Source organism: Pinus tabuliformis, chromosome X (genome assembly GCF_031772625.1).
Source record: "Pinus tabuliformis cultivar Carrire ecotype Pingquan chromosome X, CPIR1, whole genome shotgun sequence".
In the NCBI taxonomy this organism is placed as follows: domain Eukaryota; kingdom Viridiplantae; phylum Streptophyta; class Pinopsida; order Pinales; family Pinaceae; genus Pinus; species Pinus tabuliformis.
The window spans coordinates 1,103,406,481-1,103,432,710 of NC_142308.1; the positions used below are offsets into that span (position 1 = coordinate 1,103,406,481).

The 26,230-nt window shown below is 35.4% G+C and overlaps 1 pseudogene; it reads left to right on the plus strand.

The window, feature by feature from the left end:
• Positions 1-1,816: 1,816 nt before the first annotated feature.
• Positions 1,817-26,230, plus strand: LOC149143668 (iron-sulfur cluster assembly SufBD family protein ABCI8, chloroplastic pseudogene; annotated as a pseudogene).

Here is a 26,230-nt window from a genome sequence, read left to right on the forward strand (position 1 = left end):
TGCTTATAGTTCGTTGCTGAAAGGGCCAGTGATTGAGTGTTTTGTTGGTGTGCAATATAAATCAAACCTAGGTTAGCCCAAATCATAGCCATAAAATGTTTCCATTTCCTGGACCAGCATCTATTTGAGGGATATGTTTATGTGGGATCCGTCCAAGAAGGAAATTCAATATTGGCTGGAATCGAAGGAGTCAGAATTTGCAGATTAAGAGATCAAAAACCCTCGTCCGAAGACCGAAGCTTGGTTACATAAATATATTTTTATAGATCAATATAAAATTTTCTTGACATCATTTCCTGTCGAACTGTACGATTGTATATCAAGGTTGATCAAAAGAAAGAATTTTTTTTAAAGGTGGAGAACCTACGGTGTGTACTCTTGAATTGATACAACAACTCAAGAGCATTGATAATAGGATTTCAAGGGTTTTCAATTTATTGATTCATAGCATCTTGGGACAAGTCATTACTGAGTTCACAGTAGACCAAACCATGTCCTACAATGAAGCAAAATGATGATTCTTCAAAGGACTGTGAGGTAAGTATTTAAAAACTTTGAAACTTTGGATTAAGATGCTTCTATGTGGAAAGGGAGTTTTACGGATGCAACCGGATTGTTTTTTTACTTATGTTTGGAAAAAAAAGAGAATAAATCTAAGAAATTGGTTGGAACAACGTTAAGTGGAAAGAGATATAGAATAGATATGAGAAAGAGAGCTCATGTACAAGACCCAAAGATCTTTGTAGAGACTCAATATAGTCCTTTGTTGAGTGAATATGAAAGTGAAAGAAAAGATAATCATCCTCATAAACCCCATGTAGCTTCATAGTATTCACCCTTCCAGCATGAGAGTTCACAGAAGATAGAATCTGGTAATAGCGAGGGTGTTTCTGGCTCTCACCCTCCCCCCCAAGAAAAAATATGCTTGATGATATTAATCTTTCTGTTTTCAAAGGAACTAGATTAGAGGATCCAACATAGTTTTGGTTTTCATGTGAAGTTGTATGGACCACGAAGAAGATCAATGATGAAAATATAAAGAAATCAGAACTCATTAGAATGCTCCAAAATAGAGCATTGACATGGTATATGAAGTATTCAAATAATCATATTAGAACATTTGCAAATACTAAAGCAACACTGATAAGAGAATTTAAGAAGTCGAAGTCTCAGTTGCAGTGTATCACTATGTTAAAAGAAATTAAACGAAAACATATTAAGTCTGTTTGGGAACCTGATCAGAGATTTAAGGAATTTTTGGATAATGTGAGCTTCAATATAACTTTGCAGCAACATCAAGAATGGTTTATAGCTGTGTTGTTGCAGCATATCATATTACCATTGATACGACAAAATATAACAAGTCAAGCCAGAGCTCTACATATTCTGATGAAGTTGGAAGCTTCACCTATAGGAGATGCGAATGTAGGTATGCAACTGATTCAAAGTCAGTTGGCGAACCTAACGCTGTAGATACAAGATATCAAGAAAAGAAAAAAAGTCAGAGAAGAAGAATGGTGTACAAAATGCATATCAGAGGGTCATTCTAAAGACCATTGTCCTACCTTTATGGATTACATGGCTAGTGGGGCACTGAATCCTTTAAATGTAGAATCCAGACGATGGTGGGAGATATGTAGAACTAGATGCCAACATCACTTAGAATACTGTTACCCGTTACAAAAATATGTGCAGACTCCATGGAACCTATATTGCAAATTTAGTAAATCAGTAGCACATGATGAGAATAATTTTTGAACTTATGAACTAATGATGAAGCATGGTGCTAACACTTATAGAATGAAAGGATAAGAACATGGACATGAAGGCAGTGGACAATGGGGTGGTTGAGGAGGCTACCAAGGAAGAGGTTGAGGTGTTGGAGTTGTCCAAGGACCTGTACAATTCATTTGCTATAACTTCGGCCAGGCAGGTCATTTTGTGAGAGATTGTCATAACCCTACAAAGACATGTAAGTATTGTAAATCCTTTGACCATGCAATTGAAGAATTCCATGTACCTATGGCAAACATGAATGAAAAAATGAATCAATAGTTGACATAGAATATTCAAATGATGACTACTGAAAGGTGGACCGATGAACCTTGAATTGATATTTTCACTAGAAGTGGAGTTGTGATTGGAAGTGATCAAGTAGATGAGAAGAAATAATCTAAAAGTACATGGGTTAGAAAAAATGTTGAAAAAATCATGTTTTTTATATTCAGAAGGAAAAATAAGTATTTATGGAAGAAAATCCAAGTTTTATGGATGTTGGAGCTTTGACCTCTAATGTGAAGCCAATGAAGAAAACTAGCTACGATGTGTCATCAACTTTGATATAGAGTCAAGATTTGACGCAGAACCAAGCTTTGAAAAATGATCAAGCTCTGACACAAGACTAAGATTCAGTAAATCAAGCATGTATTTTAAAGTCTTCTCTGCAAACTTGTATAGAATTATTAAGCTCGATCAAAAGGTTGTAGAAGGGCTTCAAGAGTTGATAGATTCTTTCACATCCAAATAAACACTACGAAGTGAGATGCACATAGTTAATAATTTGCATCCAAAAAAGAGAACTTGAAGAGAGATGAGGCTTAGTGCACATATATGGGTATATGACATCAATCAAGTTATCCTATATCTTGGATCTAATTCTAATGTCTTAACGAAGAAGACATGCGAGTTAATAGGTAATTCAAAGCTACATTAGACATCTATTTAATTAAGGATGGAAAATCAGAAAAGTATCTTCCCCTTAGGAAGACTACCAAGTGTAACAGTGGACATTGAAGCAGTTCACACTATTGTTGATTTTGACGTAATAGCGATCGTTGATGAGAGTAACCCTTATCGTGCATTTCTTGGACTTGATTGGGAATTTGACAATATGGTTATAATTAATTTGAAGAGGAGACAAATGATACTTGAAGGGAATAATATGAGAGTAATTTTTCGCTTGGATCCACTAGAAGGACTAAGATATATAGAACTAGTTAGAGAAGAATATTGTGCATCTAATATATATAATATATATCAAATGACAGTAGAGGAACAAGATTGGGTTAACCGTACTGTATAAGGAAAGCTCACTTGGGATCATGATAGTTCTTGTATCTCAGACTCACAAGAAGAATTGGAAAACCAACAGAGTAGGCTACATGAAGTATCCACAAGGTGATGTGCAAGAATTACCAAATCAGATCGTCATCTGATATTTGAAGTATCTAATATTCCTTCCTATGATGGCTTGGATTATGTAAATAATTTTCTTGATGATTATGAAGAACAGGTTCTAGAAAATTAAAGGCTGTTAGCTTTGGATATAGCCTTGAAAGCCACCCCTACTAGATGGTGGGGTGCACACAAGAAGAATATAGAAGGCTAGTGGTGTTGGGTCACTATAATACGAGTGATTACCCCATTACTATTGTAGTTGTATCCCTGATTAATATTGTTGTGCCCCTATTGTCCCCATATTGTTATCACTATGCCCCATAGAATCCCTTTATTGTTATTTTTGTGGCTTTATATTATTATTGTTAGGTTGGCTGGGTTATATTGTGACTCCTTAGACTCCTATATATAGAAAGGAGGTTTTTCATTTGAATCATCCAAGAATTGTTCATTTATGTAATGTAAAGGAGGTTTCCCCCTCAAAGAGGCTGAATTCTAAGGCATTGATCTATCTTTTCTATCTTTTTTTTGAGCTAGTTTCATAACATTTGGTATCAGAGCTTTGGATTCTAGGGTTTCGCTGCTCCAAATAGGTCATCGTGGAATTTTCGCTATAACCTTTTTCTGTGAAGTTTCAGAAGCTAAAACAAAAACCAATTTGAGAAGAAATCACGCTGAACCTTGGGTCCAAATTTCAGAACATTTTGCACTATATTTGTGGATATATGATTTGAGGAAGTTTGTCTTTTTGCAGACTCCTGAATTACATTCCAAACAGGTAACTTGGGGAAAATCGTCATAAATTTCTCTCTAAGCATTGGATTTAAATTTCATAAGAAGGTACAGAAAGAGGACGGACTATAGTTTCTTGTATATATTTTTCAGAGCCAAAGGTTGAAACATTGACTCATGGCATGTTGTACAAGTTTTCTCTACTGAACTAGTCCATAATTAGGTCACTGTGGGAGATTTCGCATAACTCTTCCTTGGAGAATCCAATTTGGATCAAACTGGTGGCATTGGAAAAAGGACATAGAGGGCTACTACAGGTCACAATTTTAGAACTGGATGATTCAAAAGTACAGAGATACATCAGAGGCAATATCAAGCTCCTACAAAGTGAAAAATAGGTGTGTAGATTTTTTTAAATTTTTTCTTAAGCTTGCTTTGGAAAATAGTAGACACCTAGTAAGAAACCTGAAAGCTCTAGCATGACTCATGAAGAAGAGCAAGAAATGCTACATGATATATCAAAATTACAAGACCAAGTGCAACAAATGTCACTCTCACAAAAGCTAACAGAAGCTAAGATAAATGGTGTGGAATCTAAGATAAATGGTGTGGAAGCTAAGATAGATGATTTGAAGATATATTTGAAGCAGATTTGAAGAGAGACATGGCAGATTTGAAGACAGATTTGACAAATTTTCTACAAGAAATACTTACCAATGGTGAAAAGGTAGTAAAGGAAACTCATGATGCTAACAAAACAAATGTTTATCATGATTTCATAGACTCTAATGTGGGATCAAAGACCCACCATATTCCAAAAATCAATATGAGGAAGTTTGATGGCAAGGATCCCGCAACATGGATATTACAAATGGAGCAATTTTTCGATCTCTATAATGTCCAAAACACATAAAAGGTACGTATTGCAACTTTATATTTGGAACCAAATCAGTTTGTATGGTATCAATGGCTTTGCTCTCATAAGAAAATTATCACTTGGGCAAGTTTTACGGAAGAATTGACAGCACATTATGAGGATACAAAAAGCAACACTTTTTTTAGCCAATTGATAAGTCTCAAACAAAAGGGTTCAATAATGGAGCACATTGAGGAGTTCCAAAAATTGAACATAAGGGTAAAAAATATTCCAGAGGAGCATAAGATTGTGTGTTCATAGGGACTTTAAAGGATAATATCCAACATGATGTTCGCCTTTGGGAACATGATTCATTATAGAAGGCATTTAGGTTAGCAAGAAAAATGGAAAGCAAAATTATGGTAACTAGGAAGCATACCACTCACAACTATAAAGATGGAAGTGTTGTTTCCCCTAGTATTCCACAATCTATAAGGTTAAAACCACAACAATTGGAAGAAAAAAGAGTAAAAGGCTTTGTTACAGTTGTGATAGCAAATACACTAAAGATTATAAGTGTGCTGAGAAGAAATTATTCTACATAGACTGTGAAGAGGAAGAAGAAAAGGAGCAAGAAAGGTCAAAAGAAGAGGATATACTGCAGGAATAAAGCTTAGATAAAGAAGAAATGAATCCGACCATATCTTGTAATGCATTGGCAGTAATTACCACTCCTCAAACCATCAAGATAGAAGGACAAATCAAGAATAAAAAGGTAATAGTGTTGATTGATTCAGGAAGTACCCACAATTTTATTCATTGTAAGGTAGGAAAAGAATTGAATTGCTTCTTATATCTAGCACCAGAATGTCAAGTGATGGCTGAAATTAGAGGAACAATAAATTGCTCTAGAAAGTGCCATAATATCAAGCTATCCATGGGAGAATATGTATTGACTAGCCCAATGCTTTCCATTCCAATGGGAGGTGCTAATGTTGTACTAGGAGTCCAATGGCTACAATCCTTGGGTACAATAGCTTTTAATTTTCAAGAACTTTTCATGAAATTTTGTGTGGAAGGAAAGGAGGTTGAATTAAGGGGTATTGCAGGGAAACTGGGAAAGATAATCAGCTCTAACGGCATGACAAAGCTTCTAAAAAAGGAACAAAGAGGTGTAATTGCACAATTATGTTTGCTAGATGTTTCCACATTGGAATCATCTATTTCTCCAGATCTCCAAAAAGTCTTGGACAATCATTCCAAGGTATTTGAGACTCCCAAAGGTCTCCCACCTATTCGTGATCATGATCATGCTATTCATCTGATTCCAGGAAGTGTTACTCCAAACATCAAGCCGTACAGATATCCCTATGCCCAAAAGAGTGAAATTGAACGTATGGTTGCAGAAATGCTAGAGGCTGGTATAATTCAACCGAGTCAAAGTTCTTTCTCTGCTCCAGTATTATTGGTGCACAGGAAGGATGGATCATGGTGCATGTGTCTGGATTATAGGGAGCTCAACAAGCTCACTATTAAAGATAAGTTTCCCATTCATGTTATTAATGAATTACTGGATGACTTGCATGGATCAATTGACTTCACCAAGTTGGATCTTTGTTCAGGATATCATCAAATCAGAATGAAGACTAAAGACATTCTGAAAACAACATTTAGAAATCATAAGGGTCATTATGAATTTTTTGTCATACCTTTTGGCCTTACCAATGCACCTTCAACATTTCAAGGTTTGATGAATTCCATTTTCAAACCATTTCTTGGAAAATTTGTGTCAGTATTTTTTGATGATATACTAATCTACAAGAAGTCTTGGAAGGATCATGTTGAACATGTTGACAGGGTGCTACAACTATTGGAGGAGAAACAATTATATGCAAAAACATCCACATGTTTCTTTGGAGTACAAGAGTGGAATATCTGGGTCATATTGTACCTCATGAATGAGTTAAGGTAGACCCTAGCAAAATTAAAGCCATTAAGGAATGGATAATCCTCACATCCGTAAAGCATCTGCAAAGATTTCTCAGGTTGACAAGGTATTCACAAGTTTGTTAATAATTATGGGAGAATAGCAGCACCTCTAACAACATTATTGAAGAAAGATGGATTTTCATGGACTCCATAAGCAACAAAGGCCTTCGAACATCTTATAGAGGCAATGTTCAAAGCACTGGTCTTAGCTACACCTGACTTCACAAAAACCTTTATTGTGGAATGTGATGCTTCAGGAAATGGAATTGGTGCTATTTTAATGCAAGATGAAAGACCCATTGCTTTTGAAAGTCATCCAATCAAGGGAAAGTTTTTACACAAAGCTATTTATGAGAAGGAAATGTTGGAAATACTCCATGCACTTAAGAAATGGCGACCCTACCAAATGGGAAGACACTTCAAGGTAAAAACGGATCATGATAGCCTTAAATACTTTTTAGAACAAAGATTATCCTCTGAAGAGCAACAAAAGTGGGTCACAAAGATGTTGGGTTATGACTTTGAAATCATCTACAAAAAAGGGAAGCAAAATGTGGTGGTAGATGCACTCTCAAGAAAGGATGAGGATGTGGAAGCATTGTTGTGTGCCATTTCTATTATCCAACCAAATTGGATAAACGAAGCAAGGGAGGAATGAAAGAATGACGAAGAAGTGTGGGCACTTATTCGAAAGTTACAACAAGATTCCAGTACGTCTGAAACATTTAGCTGGAAAAATGATTCGTTATGGTACAAAGATCGCTTATACCTCTGTAACAATTCCCAACTAAAACAAAAGATTCTTATGGAATTGCACACTTCTCCCTTAGGAGGGCACTCAGGATTTTTAAAAACTTACCATAGGGTTAAGAAGGAATTTTTTTGGGATGGCCTTAAATCGGATATTCAAAAGTTTGTGGCAGAATGTTTGGTTTGCCAACAAAATAAAGTTGAAATAATTAAGACACTCGGTCTATTACAACCTTTATCCATTCCAAGCCAACGTTGGGAGGAGGTTTCAATGGATTTTATCACAGGTTTACCCAAGTCTAAGGGAAAGAGTGTCATCATGGTGGTAGTTGACAGACTTACCAAGTATGCACACTTTTGTGCATTATCACATCCATTTAAAGCTAGTATAGTTTCTACTACATTTATGGAAACAATTCAAAAGCTACATGGAAACCCGAAGATTATTATAAGTGACAGAGATCCCATTTTCACTGGAAATTTTTGGATAGAATTATTTTCTTGTCTTGGTACTCAGTTAGCTCATAGTTCATCTTATCATCCTCAATCTGATGGGAAAACTGAGATAGTAAGAAAATGTTTGGAAGGATATCTTCGTTGCTTTGTATCTGATAAACAAACACAATGGGTCAAATGGTTGCCTCTGGCTAAATGGTGGTATAACATTTCCTTCCATACATCAACAAAAATGAACCCATTTATGGCACTTTATGGATTTCAACCACCATCCATCACATCATATTTAAGCGAAAATTATAAGGTTCAAGTAGTGGAACATCAAATCGAACGACAAAAACAAGTCCTTGAACTCTTAAAGGATAACCTCATGTTGGCACAGAATAGAATGAAACAATAGGCAAATCAACATCACAGCGAAAGAATTTTTGATGTAGGTGATTGGGTATTCCTACGACTACAACCATATAAGCAAATGTCCCTCAAGCATGCTAAGAAGGATAATAAATTATCACCAAAGTATTATGGTTCATACAAGGTGTTGCAAAAGATTGGTACTATGGCATACAAATTGGAGCTTCATGTAGCTTCTCGATTGCACCTAGTTTTCCATGTTTCATGTTTAAAGAAGGTTATAGGCGACAAGCTCCCAGTTCAAACAATATTGTTAGAACTTGATGAGGAAGGAAAAAATATATTGGAACCAGAAGTAGCCATAGAAACAAGAACTTGAGAGCTATGAAATCGATTAATTTCAGAGTATCTTATCAAGTGGAAGAACTTATCTGCTAAAGATTCCACATGGGAGGATGAGAATTTTATACAGAACCATCCAAAACTACTCAAGCATTGAGGACAACACTTTTTTGAAGTAGAGGGGCATGTTGGGTCCCTATAATACTAGTGATTACCCCATTACTATTGTAGTTGTATCCCTTATTAATATTGTTGTGCCCCTATTGTCCCCATATTGTTATTACTGTGCCCCATAGAATCCCTCTATTGTTATTTTTGTGGCTTTATATTAATATTGTTAGGTCGGCTAGGTTATATTGTGACTCCTTAGACTCCTATATATAGAAAGGAGGTTTTGTCATTTGAATCATCCAAGAATTGTTCATTTATGTAATGTAAAGAAGGTTGCCCCATCAAAGAGGCTGAATTCTAAGGCGTTGATCTATCTTTTCTATCTTTTTTTTTGAGCTAGTTTCATAACAAGTGGGAATGTCAAAGATTGATGTGGATAAGGTTTTGACATATAGATACACAAATAGAGATAAAATATGATGGTGAAATTAATCATAGGAATCATATCCATATATGCACTACAACATGGAAGGATATTTCACAACAAGAATGGGTAGATGGATTCATTCATACATTGGGATAGAACTGGTAGCTAGAAACAAAGCTTCGACATGGTACAGTAAACTTGGTAGACATGGTTGATGTTTTCATATTAACATTTAGCTTTGAGGATGATTTCTCATACATAGATTCGGCCCTTTAGACAATTAAGAAGAACAATTTTGAGAATGTAACCCCACTAACATGGCAACAACCTAATTGGGCTGTGTAGATAGAAAATGCATTAGAATTCTATAAGCTTACTGTAGAGGAAGAAGAAGATCCTCGCAACATCGGCATAGTAGAATCAGAAGGATACTGTGAATTAAATGGACCTAATTTAGAGATAGCAAATATAATAAATCCACTAAATACTGAGAAGGTGAACATAGGATCAGAGAAGTAACCTAATTTTACAACAATAGGAGACTATTAGGATGAAGAGACAGTCAGTAAATTTACATAGCTACTTCATGAATATGAAGAACTATTTCCCACCAAGTTTTAGAGATGAAAGGTATAATAGGAGATCTTGGAGTTATGAATATTCCCCTTAAGCCTAATTCGAAGCTAGTTAAGCAAAGACCTTATAGGCCGAATCGGAAGTATAAGGAAAAAGTTATAGAAAAACTAGAGAAGATGATAACAACATGAATTATTGAACTAGTAGAGGAATCAGAATGGGTGAGTCCTATGGTGGTGCAAGAAAATAAGACTCAAGGAGAGATTAGGATCTGTGTTGATATGAGGAAGTTAAATGATGCATGTTTACATGATCCCTTCCCTACCCCTTTCACATATGAGGTGCTAGAAAATGTAGGAGGTCAATAAACTTACTCATTTACAAATGGATTTTCAGGTTATCATCAGATTAGGATTGCACCTGAAGATGGACATAAGACCACATTTGCTAAAAAATGGGGCTCATGTCAATACACTGTAATTCCTTTTGGATTAAAAATGCCCCTGGTATCTTTTCTAGAGTGGTGGTTGCATATTTTAAGGAATATATCCACAATTCTTTGGAGGTATATTTTAATGGTTGGATAGTATTTGGGTTTCTAAGAAAACATATTAGAAGTTTAATACTTATGCTAGACAGATGTAGAAAATATCAGATCTGTTTGACCTTAAAGAAGTGCATATTTTATGTATCCTTTGGCAATATTATTGGGACATATTGTTTGCAAACAAGGACTAATGGTGGGCCTTGCTAAGATTGTTATTATTGTGAATTTTCCTCCACCTAAGACAACAAGGCAACTTCACACTACATTGGTACATACTGGGTATTATAAGAAATTCATCAAGGGATATGCACAAATTACTGTGCCTATGGAGAAATTGTTAAAGAAGGATGTAACTTTTCAACAGAATGAAGAATGTCAGAAGAGGCTAGACATACTAAAAGAAGAAATGGTAGATGTGCCTATATTATTGTTCCCTAATTGGAATAAGGAATTCCATGTCCATGTGGATGCCGCTTGTATAGATTTCAGAGTAGTATTGGCACAACCTAGTGCAGGAGAAATTTATCACCCTATACCTTTTGCAAATAGAAAGTTATCTAAAGTAGAGAAAAAATACACCACTATAGAAAGTGAAGGAATGCGCATGGTGTATGCTTTGTAGAAGTTTAGACATTATTTTCTGGGATCACACTTAAAAATGTTTACAGATCATTCTGCACTGAAGTATTTGGTTAATAAGCTTGTCTTAAGAAGAAAAATTTTCACGTGGTTAAAATTATTTGAAGAATGTGACTTTGAAATCATTCTTAAACAAGGAAGATTGAATGCATGACCTAATCATCTATCAATATTTTAAATAGGGGAAGAACCAACCAGCATTTATGATAATCTCTCTGATGCGCAATTATTTGCAATCAGAGTTGCAAAAGACCACTTTGTAGATTTCATTGATTTTTTTACCACAGGGATGACTCCTTCACAATATAATATGCAACAAAAGAAACAATTAGTGGTTAAGTTCACTTTTCATTCATACCAGGATAGTTATATAAGATGGGACCATATGAAATATTACATAGATATGTTCTTAAACATGAAAGATAGATGATTCTAGTAGAAGCTCATGGTGGTGCAGCTAGTGGACACTATGGGATGGACCTCTAAATTAGACATAAATTAAGGCCCATATGACCATCATTTGCAACAATAAAGCTATATTATTTCATTCGATAATGTATTCTTAACTTTAATATGTTCATTAGGAAGGTTCGTCAATAATTTCATATTTGTGCCTAATATTATTTATTTTTGTGGAATATTCTGAGAATATTAGGAAGATTATGAAGATTTGGAGGAAGAGATAATTTAGGGACTTTCTCCCTACTACAGGAGGATCAATATTAAATAATAAATCAACAATATGTTATGGATTTATGGCACAAATTGTGGAGCTTGAATGATTGATAAAATTTAGGAATGTGTTCCCTACCATTTAATGCAGATTGCTAATATTGGGAACCAGATCCACTAATCAAAGGATTTTGGTGGGGAAAGCTTCCTCCTTTAATGGGGAATTATTTCTAATCATTTTTTATAAGTACCAAGTCGAATTTTTCTCTAGGGATTGATTTTTATTAGTCTTCTTGTGGAGGTAAGTCATATTTTTGCAGCTCCACTTCCATTTTCTGGAGGGATGTAATTATATGGATGGAAATAATGAATATTGGTGACGTGTTAAGCTTATAAATATTGGTATTGTTCATAGGAATCGGAGTTTCCTTGGTCTTGGCCATCCCACGAGCCTCAGATCCCTTTTGTATCATTTATTTTCTTCATTTTACTTCTTATTCACATGCATCTCTTATTATTATTTTTTTCCATTTCTGCATTTAGTATCAGGGAAAATTTTAAGAACCCGCCCTAAATTTACATGTATAATAAATGGGAAAATCTCCATGGTATATAGGAAAAATGGAAGGCGATTTTATCAATAATATGATATGTATATATAATTTTTTGGCGAATCTCTCACCAGGCATGGCGAATATTTTACTCAATTATAAAATCTTGTGTTTATTGAATACACAAATGAAACCATTGAATTTCTTTAAAATATCTTTTGAAATCAAAATTACCGAAATTACATATCGATAACCTAGTGGGTGTAGGATAAAATTTACCCGTGCCATTCACAGAAAGCATGAGAAAAAACCTAATACTATATATAAAACCAAGAAAAATTCAAATTCATCACTTTTAGGGACCTCGTAACCACCCTGCCAATACACATGTATGTTCCTGTTTGCAATTAGAAAAATTACCCAAATTACAATCTGTTTACTCCAGCATATGTTGGAAAGTTATAGAAGGATGCCTGGTGCAATCAATCCATTCCTTTTAGCCCTGGATTTGTTTCAGTGTAAAATAGAAGTATACAAATATACTTGTCCAATGTCTATGGTTTAACCATTCACCTTAAGATGTTTTTACAATATAATTTCCTAAGTCTATTTAATATCTTCATTATCATAAAAACCAACCTATATCCATCTTAACTCCACATCTACCACTCTTAGGGGGCTGAAATCTATTTATCCCTTTGAGCACTTGGTAGATCCAGAATTAAGATGGATCTAAGATGATAGAATTTCCCCTTTAAATAGTCTATGCTCACATGAATACCATGGTATTACCATGGGCCAATACCATGGGTTATCATAAACCTGGAGCTTAAAAATTACTATTAGTAATTTATAAAAATTAATAAAATTAATAGTTGATTTTTATTTTAACCAAGCTAAAATGTTTAACATACATTAAATTACAACATCCATTTTTACTCTTGATCGGATCAAATATTTTTTCACTCTATGCTAGTTTGCATATCACGATATTTGATACCTCTCGAGGGTTAGTAGATCTAGAGTAAAGATGGATCTATGCTGGTTTAATTCCCCCATTCAAATAGGCTACATTCCAGGTGAATACCATGGGTCAATACCATGTGCCATTTTGGTGAATACCATGGGTCAATACCATGTGCCACTTTTATTTTTATTAATACTAATATTAGGGTTAATAATGTTTTTTTGCATGGTATTTGCATATCACGATATTTGATACCTCTCGGGGGTTAGTAGATCCAGAGTAAAGATGGATCTATGCTGGTTTAATTCCCCCATTTAAATAGGCTACATTCCAGGTGAATACCATGGGTCAATACCATGTGCCATTTTGGTGAATACCATGGGTCAATACCATGTGCCATTTTTATTTTTATTAATAATAATATTAGGGTTAATAATGTTTTTCTGCATGGTATTAATAACAATCTAGTCCATGGTATTTGTCCCATAGTATTTTTCCCATAGGTTTCACCTAAATATAACACATTTTTTGAGTGTTCGTAAATATAAGGTGACTTATGGAGTAAATATGAAAAAATGTTTTATTTGTTTACCATACCTCTCGTTTATTTATATTTTTATTAATTTACCATACCTCTTTTACAAATATGGTATTTGGCCCATAGGATTCACTTAAATAAAACCTCTTTCTTGAGCCTTCATAAATAGAACGAGGGTTATGGACTAAATATAAAAAGAGGTTTTATTTATTTACCATGCGTCTAGTTTATTTATATTTTTATTTATTTACCATACCTTTTGGTAAGTATAAAAAGACATTTTATTTATTTACCATACCTCCACTTTACTTATATTTTTATTTGTTTACACCCTTGCATGTATATAAGGTGACTTATGGAGTAAATATAAAAAATGTTTTATTTATTTACCATACCTCTCATTTATTTATATTTTTATTAATTTACCATACCTCTTTTATAAATATGGTATTTGGGCCTTTGGCCCATAGGATTCACTTAAATAAAACCTATTCTTGAAAATGGGCGAATGGAAGGTTGTAACTCCTAATTTCAAGGGCTAAATTTACCTTTTTTACCCTCTCCCTTAAAATAAGGTGGGATATTTGAGGTGATTTGTAAAAATGTACTATGATACAAAATATTCGCCCACTAAAAATTTAAAACCCCTTAATTTCGCCAAAGGGCGAACATTTGCCCCTAAAATTTTCTATGTTTAGTATTAATGATTTTCTTTCACGAGATTGGGTTAAATGGTTGATGTAAGTTATTTTTTAGGATGAAAAACATCCTTTAATAATTTTAATATATTTTTAAGGTCAAAGTAATCATTGACATAATTGGATTAGCTTTCTTATTACTAAATCTAGCTTTTTGGAAGTCCCTTGTGGCAAATAACAATAAATTTATGCTATTTTTTAGATCATTCTTACGAGATTAAATCGAGTTGATTACACTTGAATTATATCATAAAAACATTATATTTAATAAAAAAATTACCCCATTTGATTTGTAGATGATTAAGTAAGGCATTTGATAGGTTTACTAGCTCACTAGTTCTCGAATTTCTAGATTTTAGACTAGTAATTTTCTCCTATTTGTTAGCACTGGTTAAAAAATGTCTTTGTGAGTGATTCCACTTGGAAGGGAGACCTAAGACATCCTAGGTAATAATTTTTTTTTTCCATCCAATTTAGATTTGATTTGGTTGGTCATTCAGGGAATTATAGTTTCGTGTATTAAATCTGTTGCTTCTTGTAGTGCTTTTCTAGCATGTATATACTTGCCTAAATTTGCTCAAAAATATTGGTTTTGGTCCCTTAGGGTTGAATAATGACCCCTAGGCTCTAAATTATGGTTGAGGAAGAAAAAAAACCAATTATGACATGCCTTTTTACAATGTGGATTAGGCCTACTTATTTGAATTCATGCTCTTAGGATTTGAGTTACAATTTGTTGTTCTTGCTTAGGATTAATTTCTTTTCCAAAGTAAAATTTTCATTTATGAAATTAGTTTAGGATTTCATTTCCTTACATTCACTCTAGTACGTCATGACATCAAAGGAAGAACACATTTTATGTTGCTCATATAGTGTCTAACTTTGTACGACCCCCATTTTGATAATTAAGTTGGTAGCCTTGGGAGTTGCAATATTATTGTTGCAATACCAAGGCTCATAAATTTTTGGAGCTGTTGTTGGGGAGGTGTCAAAGTATTCATTTTTTTCTTCCCTATTTGACTCATTTTTTTTTACTCTTTTCAAAAACAAAAAAATATTTGCATTAGGCATATTTCATTTCAAAAACAAAAAAGTGAAATGCATTAGTGTTTTCATTCAATCATAAAAACAAAAAAATTCTCTAACACTAACCCAACCCTCCATTTGATCACGTGGTGCACTAAGAGCCACATCACCATCCGCTTTTGCAGGTAAAAGAAGAAGACATGGAAACTAATGTAGAATAAATGGATGGAGATAATGACAATGAGGAAAATCCTCTCGGATTTCCCATTCAATATATTGATGGTAGTGTGCACACACTAGTAGAAAATGAGAAATTAGTGACTAGGTGACTAAAAACGTTAGTCACCACAGCTCTTCCAAGTGAAATACTACCAAAAATGAGGAATCTTAAGTGACCGAACTAAAAACGACTAACATAAATCACTAATTTAGTCGCCAGTTAAAATATGTGACTAGATAATAAGTAATACAACTAAAATGACTAACATGAATGACTAATTTAGTCTAAGAACAAAAATACAACTACCTAACAAGTACTACAATAATATGAATCATTTTTTATGTTAGTCATCTTAATTGTGTCAAGCAATCTAAACTTACAAGTGATAGGGGATTGAAAGGTTGTCCTTCCTTAAACACTTCTTCATCCTCACATGGTGTATATATGAGCCAAATTTTTATTAACTATCTCTAATAATTTGTAGTTTTAAAAATATATTTTTTAATAAAAAAATTATTTTATGTATTTTTTAAAAATCTATTCAATGAATGTGATTGGATCTAGTTCCGATTTGAAATTAATTTGAAGAGAAATTTTAATTTTTAAGACTATAATATCAAATAAAAACTACTTTAATTTGATATTAACTGACCTAGATCCATCTTCACCCTAGAAATATCAAGTGCCGAGAGGGATCCAATCTCTCGAGGTGCAAACTTTTTTTTCTAGTGCAAAAGCTTGAGGAAATGTTTTCGCTTAGAGAGATTGGATCCCTCTCAACACTTGATAGTTATAGGGTTAATATGGATCTAGGTTGGTTGTATAATACTATATAATATCTATGTTTGTATTTGTGTCTCTTTTTTATTCCCTCTCTCTATCTCACCCCCCAAATATACACACACACTCTCTCCCTCTCTTCCCCTTCTCTGTCTATCTTTATCTTCCCCTTCTTTCCCTCTCTATCTATAACCTTCTCTCTATTCCCTCTTGCTCTCCTCCCTCCCTCACTCTCTATCCATGAATCCCTTGTCACCTCCTCTCTCTCTCCACCTTTCTCCCTCTTATTTTTCTTGTTCCCTCCACCTCCTTCCCCTTCCAATTCCATCTCTCTATCCTCATCTCTATATTGCTTCCTCTCTATCTCTTATCTCCCACCTCCCTCTATCTCCCCCCCCCCAAGTCACTCTCCCTCTCTCTCTCTCTCTCTCTTTCGTCCAACTGTAATAATATCTCCCCCTCCCATCCTTCTCCATCTCTCTCCCTTCCATTTCTATCCCTATCTCTGTCCTCTCATGTTCTTTCTCTTCCCTCCTCTCCTCTCTCCCTCACTCTCTCTCCATCTCTCCCTTCTCACTCCTCTCTCTCTCCACTTCTATCTCTCGATGTCTTTGTTCTTTCCTCCATCTCTCTCCCACTTCAACTCCATCTCTCTCTCTCTCTCTCCCTCTCTCTCTCCCTTCCTCTCTCTCCCTCTCTCCCACCTCACTCTCTCTTCCCCCTGTCAATCTCTCTTTCTCTCTCTCTCTACCCTTCAATTTTTTCACTATTTCCCTCCCTCTCTCTGCCCCCTCTCCAACTCTCTCTTAAATTTGATCACATTCTATTGTGTTTAAGAAATTATCTAAATTAAAAAAACTTAATTGGTTGTAAGATATTAAACCTATATTTTGGATCAATCATGTCAAAGAAAATAAAATAATGAAAAAACTTTAAAAATTCATGCACTACATTTAATCCATTATAATTATTCATTTTGCTTGTTCTCATCCCTTGGATCCTTAGCTAAGATGGATCTATGTCGGTTCTATATGTGTGTATGTGTGTGTGTGTGCGCGTGCATATTAGCATAATTTTATTAAAACCTTAATTTAATTTTTGTGGGAATATTTTTAATAGTTGTGAGGATAGAGGGTTTAGATATATCTCAAAATGTAACATTTTACCCCCTTTTAGATTCAATTAAAAAAATGTTGTAAAATTAAATTAAAATAAAATATTTTTACTATGAAATAAATTATGGGTTTTTGGCATGTGGTATTGATAAGCCATGGTATTGGCCCATGGTATTTACAATTTAATATCCATGGTAAAGTGAGAGTGAATATCCATGGTTTGCAATCTTTTCATATTGTTATAAAATATTTTGATTGTGAAATAATTTATGGTTTTTGGGCATGTGGTATTGATAATCCATGGTATTGACCCATGGTATTGTAACAAAGATTAATTTTTACAAGTTAATAGTATCTACCAAAGTGTGGGGGAGAATATCCATGGTTAAGAGTCTTGTCATATTGCTATAAAACAATTTGGTTGTGAAATAAGTTATGGTTTTTGGACTTGTAGTATTGATAAACCATGATATTGGCCCATGGTATTGTAATAAAGCTTATTCACAAGTTAATAACAAAATCAAAATATAAAAAACTGAATTTTATTAGTTTTATTAATTTAACTTTTTATTATTAATTGAGGCCATACTTAAATGTTTACACTCATCCCAATATCATTTTTAACTTCTTCTTCTTCTTTTTAATTTAGCGTCTTAACCAAAAATAAAAAATTCTTATTAAAAATAAATCATTTAACCCAATTGAAATTTATATATTTGATTTTATATTATAAATATTTCTTGTATTTTTTCCATTATAAATATTTCTTTTCTTTTTCATTTCCAATTTAGCTCTGGGTTCAAATAAAATATTCACAGATTACAACATCACATTGTAGCACTGTATTTTTCTCTGCCTTGTTGATATCAACGTGGAAATGCCAAAAGAATGAAGACCATCAATTTGATCTATGGATTTCATGTTATTCAAACCCAGATGGATTTTGCATGGGAAACACCTTAGGAGAGCATCAACGATGAGATGGAGGAAGGGCAAGGTCATTGGGTGTGGAGATTTTGGCCATTTGTACATGGGTATGAATTTAGACTCTAGAGAGTTATTCCTTTTTCCTAAAGATTATTTTTGTTCTTATGGGTAAAACATTTCGAGGGTTTATATGATCAAAGGATACATTTCATATAGAGTTAAGGGTTTAATGATTATGATAATGAAGATCTTGATTGTGGCCAACAATTCATCAAAAGAAAATGCATGAGTAAGTATTTTACATGCCCTTATTGTAGAAAGAGTCTAATGATTATGATAATGCACATCTTGATCATAGCCAATAATTCATCAAAAGGCAATGGAAAAGTAAGAATTTTCCATGTCCTTATTGTATAGATCAGTTCACTCCTCCCTAGCTTTTCTAGGGTAAGAATGCATGTAATTTTATTTTCTCTTTTCACCTTTTTTTAGTGGTTGATTGTTTGTGTAATGGACTCTACCATGCCAAAATTCAAAGGGCTCGAGTGATGCAAGCAAATTTTCTAGTAGGATGCAAATACTAGACCTTCCTCAAACTTTCTTACATGAAATTAAAATTTCTCGTAATCATGAACATAAAATATTTTCTGTTTCATCCTTAGATTCTGGTCTCAATGCCTACAGTTTTAAACCATGTTACTATATTTTAAGTAGAATATACCCAGATCCATTAAACCTCAAAACTCTCCAAAGCTTAGGTTAATTTCAACTAAAATGAAGGAACCTAAATGGCTTTTGCAATTTAGACTCAATCCTTACAAACAACGATTAAAAATGGAAGAACCCAAATGGTCTGATAAATTTTACCCACCCATCAATTTACAAGACCTTTGATATTATTCTTGATCCAGGTTCGGGTGTGACAAAGGACCCTTCCAACACCATTTACTTTCGTGATGTGTTAGATTGCATTTTTAAAAGAACATAAATGAATACATATGCATGTTGTAAATAAGAGGGACATGACAATCATTAATACATGAAAACATAAGCCAGTGATAGCGGAGTTCATCCAGGAGGGACTACGTCTCCGGGCCTCGGTGTCAAGATGGTGTAGGTCGCTGCATTAAATACTGTCAATAGTGATGATGTACATAAGAGATGATGTCACTATAATACAAGGAAAATTCCCTCACCCAAGAGTGGCTCCAAGAGATGTTCTTCTACAGGAACTCTCAGTCAAAAAGGACTCCTATCAGTATGACACAAACTCATGGATGATGATGATAAGCATCTTGCCGACATGGCATAAAAGGGATCTGAATGCAAACATACATGATGACAACATGAGTATCCCATCAACATGATGACAAAGGGATATCAAATAAAACATGACGAATCATGACAACAAGTACATCAGATAAATGATTTTGCGTCACATCAAGCAGGAATCATGAAAACAAGTAAGAAACAAGATCCCACATCAAACATCAAACAGGGATCTATGCAACACAATGCATGGGAAAAGAAGTACATGAACACATTGCATATACCTCACATCCAGGGGCCATCTGAAGAAGAGGATGTCAATTGCTGAAGCTATTCATGCCATCGATCTTACAGTGTCAAATCGCATGGAAATGACTGCTCACACATTGAACGCTAACACCCGCACTCCACTTAGAAATGTGGACAAAAAATGAAATGAGAAAAGGAAAATCTGAACACACCATCAGATTTGTGGTGTCAAATAGTGCAAAATCGACTGTCAAATTTATGAATTATGAGAAAGTGAAAATTTGGGGCTTAAGGAATCTTTTAGATTCCCCCTAAATTCTGCAAAGATTCCCTCCTTTGGGTCGTCTGCAAATCTGCTGCTTAGATCAAGAAACTGACTGCACCATCAAGTTCATGTCACCGAGAGGTGTATGATTGACATAAAGTTTGTCCAATTTGGACACTGCAAAAATTTCACCCTCCTAGAAATTTAGCTCTGTCATGGTTCCACCTGCACTAAAAGTTAATTAAAAATTCACCTTGATTTCTGTGCCTACTCCTGGTTCCTCCATGCCTCGAACTACATGCATGCTCCTCTTCTTGGGCACACTAATGAACTGGGTTTAAATATCAAAGGTAAGCAGAGTTTACAAAAACTCTGTTAGGTGGGTTGGTTGAAGATCCATTTATTCTAGAGGAGGTCGGGCAGTCAAACCCTCCCTCCTCCTTTTTTTACATTACAAAATTTTAAATTAAAAAAAGGTCACATTGGGCACACCTTGGGCAGCCCACCCACCTTACTTGCCGCTGGCTCCAACAGGTCCATACCCATTCACGTGGTGTTGTTTGTTTTAATGGGGGTTGGGTCCATGCCCTAAGGGCCGGCCCACCACCCTAATATTACATAATGTTGATAACGTTTGGGGTGGCGAGGTTGGTGGCCCACCACCCTTTATTTTAATAATTTTAAATATTATTATTAAAAAAATATGGTTGTTTTCAAAAATCAAGAATTTAGGCTGAAGGAGACATTTTAACAAGGCAACAATTTTGCCTGGAATCTGGCCGGAGTTGGCTTGATTCCGTCTGCTAGAAAAAATCAAAATTGTGTCTCCATTAACCTGCCCAGTTAGCAAAAGTCAACCAAAACTTTGACTACCTCTATCTTCCTCACTCGGACTCAGATTGACAAACCATTTACATCACCACAATCATGATGATGACATATTTAATATGAACTTGGTTCAAGAATAATCCAAACACTTTTATTCTTGAGCTTTCATAAGCCCTCTTTGTCCTATGTGTGTCTCTGGAGCCACCTGGATCAATCCTCCCCAGTGAGGAGCTCTTGGTCCTCCAAAAGCATGAAAAATAATTTGCAACTTCCCTGTACCTTTTCCGCATCACAAATGTTTTGGAAGGTCTCACTTCCATCTCCTTCACCCTTGTTCTTCGGAGCCTTAAGCGATGAGCCGACACCTACAATATCTACAATGTGTAGTACATTGTTTGCAAATTACATTCTTGACTTTCATGACCAAATAATGACCCAAGCATCCCACACTTGCCATGAGTTTAAAACACATACTCGGTGGTCAAGTTTACATCAATATGGATGCAATACCATAGCTACAAAAACAAGGCCAACATATCATTGTTGCTTCAACAAGTGATGGAAAACACATCATCACTGCAACACATGATTTACAAAGATAAGGCCAAACACTATTGCTTCTTTGACAAGTGATGGAAACACGACATCACTTTCATAGTTTATCATGCAACTCAAAAGAAGACTAAACATAATTGTTGCTAAACAAGGGATGGAAAACACATCATCACTTTTACATCTTAAAATGCAACACATGATTTACAAAATCACGACCATGAAATGCTAACATATCTAGAAACAATTTTTCACTTATAAATGTGAATGGGTCGCCTCCCTTTAGTGGTGTTTCTTGTCGAGCAACTGTTTCATCTCATTCATGTATCAACACTTTGTCTTTAAGGTGTTGCTTTGGATGGAGCCTCCAACAAGTGGCTCTTTGATGACCATTTCTGTCACAATGAATGCAATACATCTTCTTCCTCCAGATTTTCTTAACATGTTTCTTTACATGCTATTGAGAGGGTCTTTCATGCCTCATCCTTTTGTCTGCTACCATTCTTTTCCAACACTTAGAAAATGTATGGTTATGTAATCCACAAAAAGTACATGTTTTTTGATGCCAGGTTTTACTTTCATCACTAACAACATGATTATAATTGAAATGAACATTCGAATGTTGAGAGTGATTATACCTTTCCTTGCCATCTCTTGTGTAAGTATGGAGATGAGAGTTTGCCTAAGCTCTTTCCCTATGATGGCCGCTACCATGGGATGATGGGGATGTGTAACCATAATTCTCTTTCCTCGATGATTTCAACAATGTCTTGGAAGAATATGACACCTTCATGCATTCTCCTTCAGTGTATCTCAAACCTACAAGTTGATGTCTCTACACAACCTCCAATGATTGAGTTATGCCTTGGTTATTAACACCGATTTCTTTTTCCTCCTCGTGCCTCGTCCAGGTAAGGAGCCTCATGTTTGTCCCTATAATTGGGATCTCCACATCTCCAACAGAAGTCATACTATGTAAAGATGAAACCAAAAGGAAATCAACATATTTTACATCCTCTGTCGATTTGGAAAGAATTGATGAGGGCTTCTCATCATCTATTGTTGGTGATTTGCTTGCTATCTCGATGCATTCCCCAACTTCTTTTCTCACATACCGAAAGTCCTACCTAACGGGGTAATTCTTCCACTTTGATGGGGTTGACAATGCCTTGGCCATTAATGCCCAAGCCTTTCCCTTCATACCCCATTTTCTTCAATAGTTTGGAGTGAATTCCTGTGGTATGATTTTTAAAAACAACAAAATCATCATCTGGACACATACATGAATTCAGAGAATTACATTTTACCTCACATGGGTCATGCTACAACTTTTCCAATGCCTCATCCTTAGCTTCTAGTGTCGTAGCAAACTAAGTTTCTCCTCTTTCTCTTCATGCAGAAGCATCTTCAATTCAGTGTTCTCTATTTTAAGATTCTGCTTGGTGTGCTTCAGTTCTTCCAGGGCCTCTTCCGTGGCTTGCAACTGAAGTTGAAATCGCTTCTTTTCCTCTGTACCTTTCTGTAGAGTTTCATACATTATTTCCATGCTTTTGGAAATTTTGATCATGGTTTCATACATCCATTTTCAATCCTCTGTCACTGCACGTTCCACTGTTCATGCTTACAATTCACATCCGTGCAAACACTGCTTTGATACCACTTGATCCATGTCCGAGTGTGACAAAGGACCCTTCCAAGACCTTTTACTTTCATGATGTGTTAGATTGCATTTTTAAAAGAACATAAATGAATACATGTGCATGTTGTAAATAAGAGTGACATGGCACTCCTCAACACATGAAAACATAAGCCGTTAATAATGGAGTTCGTCCAGGAGGGACTACATCTCCGGGCCTCGATGTCAAGATGGTCTAGGCCACTACATTAAGTGCTATCAATAGTGATGGTATACAGAAGAGATGATGTCACTATCATACAAGGAAAATGACCTCACACAGGAGTGGCTCCAAGAGATGTTCCACTACAGGAACTCTCAGTCAAAAAGGACTCCTATCAACATGACACAAACTCATGCATGATGATGATAAGCATCCCGCCGACATGGCATAAAAGGGATCTCAATGCAAACATACATGGTGAAAACATAAGTATCCCATCAACATGACGACAAAGGGATCTCAAATAAAACATGATGAATCATGCCAACAAGTACATCACACAGATGATTCCACATCACATGAAGCAGGAATCATGAAAACAAGTAAGAAACAAGATCCCACGTCAAACATCAAACGGGGATCTGCGCAGCACAATGCATGACAAAAGAACTACATGAACACACTGCATATACCTCACATCCAAGGGCCATATGAAGAAGAGGATGTCAAATGGCTGAAGTTGTTTACGCCATCAATCTCATAGCGTCGAATCGCATGGAAATGATTGCTCCAGCATCGAATGCTGACACCTACACTCCACTTAGAAAAGTGGCCAAAAAATGAAATGAGCAAATGGAAAATCTGAACACACCATCAGATTTGTGGTGTCGAATAATGCAAAATTGACTGTCAAAATTTTGAATTCTGAGAAAGTGAAAATCTGGGGCTTAAGAAATCTTTTAGATTCCCCTAGATTCCTCAAAGATTCCCTCCTTCGAATCCTCTGCAAATCTTCTGCTCATATCAAGAAACTGACTATGCCATTGAGTTCGTGTCGCCGAGAGGTGTATAACCAACATAAAGTTTGTCGAATTTGTACGCTGCAAAAATTTCACCCTCCTAGAAATTTCGCTCAATCATGGTTCTATCTGCATTAAAAATTAATTAAAAAATTCACCTTGATTTCTGTGCCTACTCTTGGTTCCTCCATGCCTCGAATTACGTGTGTGCTCCTCTTCTTAGGTGCACTGATGAACTAGGTTTAAATATGCAAAGGTAGGCAGAGTTTACAAAAACTCCGTTAGATGGGTTGGTTGAAGATCCATTTATTATGGAGGAGGTCAGGCGGTCAAACCCTGCCTCCTCCTTTCTTACATAACAAACTTTAAAATTAAAAAGAAATGTCAGGCTGGACTTGCCTTGGGCGGCCCGCCCACCTTACCTACCGCCGGCTCCAACGGGTCCATACCCCTTCATGTGGCGTTGTTTGTTTTAATGGGTTTGGGTCTGTGCTCCAAGGGCCAGCCCACCACTCCCTAATATTACATCATGTTGACAAGTTTTGGGGTGGTAGGGTTGGTGGCCCGCCACCCTTATTTAAAATAGTTTTTTAATTATTATTAAAACAATATGGTTGTTTTCAAAAATCTAGATTTTAGGCCGAAGGAGACATTTTAACAAGGCGACAATTTTGCCTGGAATCTGGCTATCGTTGGCCAGATTCTGTCCACCGGAAAAAGTCAAAATTGTGTCTCCATTAACCTGCCGAGTCAGCAAAAGTCAACCAAAACTTTGAATTCCTCTATCTCCCTCATCTGGACTCAGATTGACAAACCGTTCACATCACTACGATCACAACAACGAGATCTTTAACATGAACCTAGTTTGAGCATAATCCAAACAATTCGATTTTTGAGCTTTCATAAGCCCTGTTTGTCCTGTGTGTGTCTCTGGAGCCACCTGGATCAATTCTGAACCTAAACAGAAAGAGTAGAAGAAGAAGAGGATCCTGGATTAGGTGGACCCTAACCTACTTGACACTTTTCAAAAGATGGGCATGCCCTTGACTAGAGGAAGAGATTGACCAACGTTGTTGTAGATGTTGTTTTTGATGGTGTTTTCATTGCTACCATGCATAGGTAGACTCTATAGGTAGTTGAGGTTATCTTTTGTTCATTATAAGAGGTCATTTAGGAGTATCTTGATCTAGTTAAGAAATATCTTGGCAGGGTTGTTCCTCCTGCTGATAACTATTATGCTGCATTGTAAATTCTTTTTAGTGATAGCTCCTTCTATTAAATCCCCAAGAAAAAATTTTCACCCATGGAAATTTCCACTTATTTCAGGATGAATGAGATGGAGACCAGGCAGTTTGAGAGGACTCTTATTGCTATAGGTTAGAGGAGTTATGTGAGGTGAGAGAAGTTTTGTGACATATATTGAAGGATGCACTGCACCATTTTATGACACCAATCATCTCCATGCCACAATAGTGGGTCTCTATTGCACTGAGGGAGCAATGATAAAGTATTCCATTGTAAAGAATTGGCATGTTCAGGATGAGGAATGTGGACGTGGGATTTATAGTTTTATTATGAAAAGAGGTTTGTTCAATGGATACAAATCAAGGATTTCATGGACGTGAGTAGAGACTGGTTCGACAATCACCTAGAAATACTCAAGCATTATTTTGAAAGGCGATGATGGAATTGGAGAATTCTATTATATTTCCTCGAAAAATAACTATCAATTGGGGGGGATGAAGATGATCCATATAGATAAGAATTGCAAGAGCAGGATTGTTTCTAAAATTATATCTATAGGAAAGTCAAGGAACTACTACAAAGGATTAGTGCAAGAGCAACCGAATTCTCATAATGCAAAGAATTTTTCACAGTTTGATTTGATGCTCATCGGTTACTAGGAAGCTTCAAATACTTATTGTTACATTCAAGGACAGTTTGAGTTTCATTCTAAAGACTCCAATTTCATTTATTGA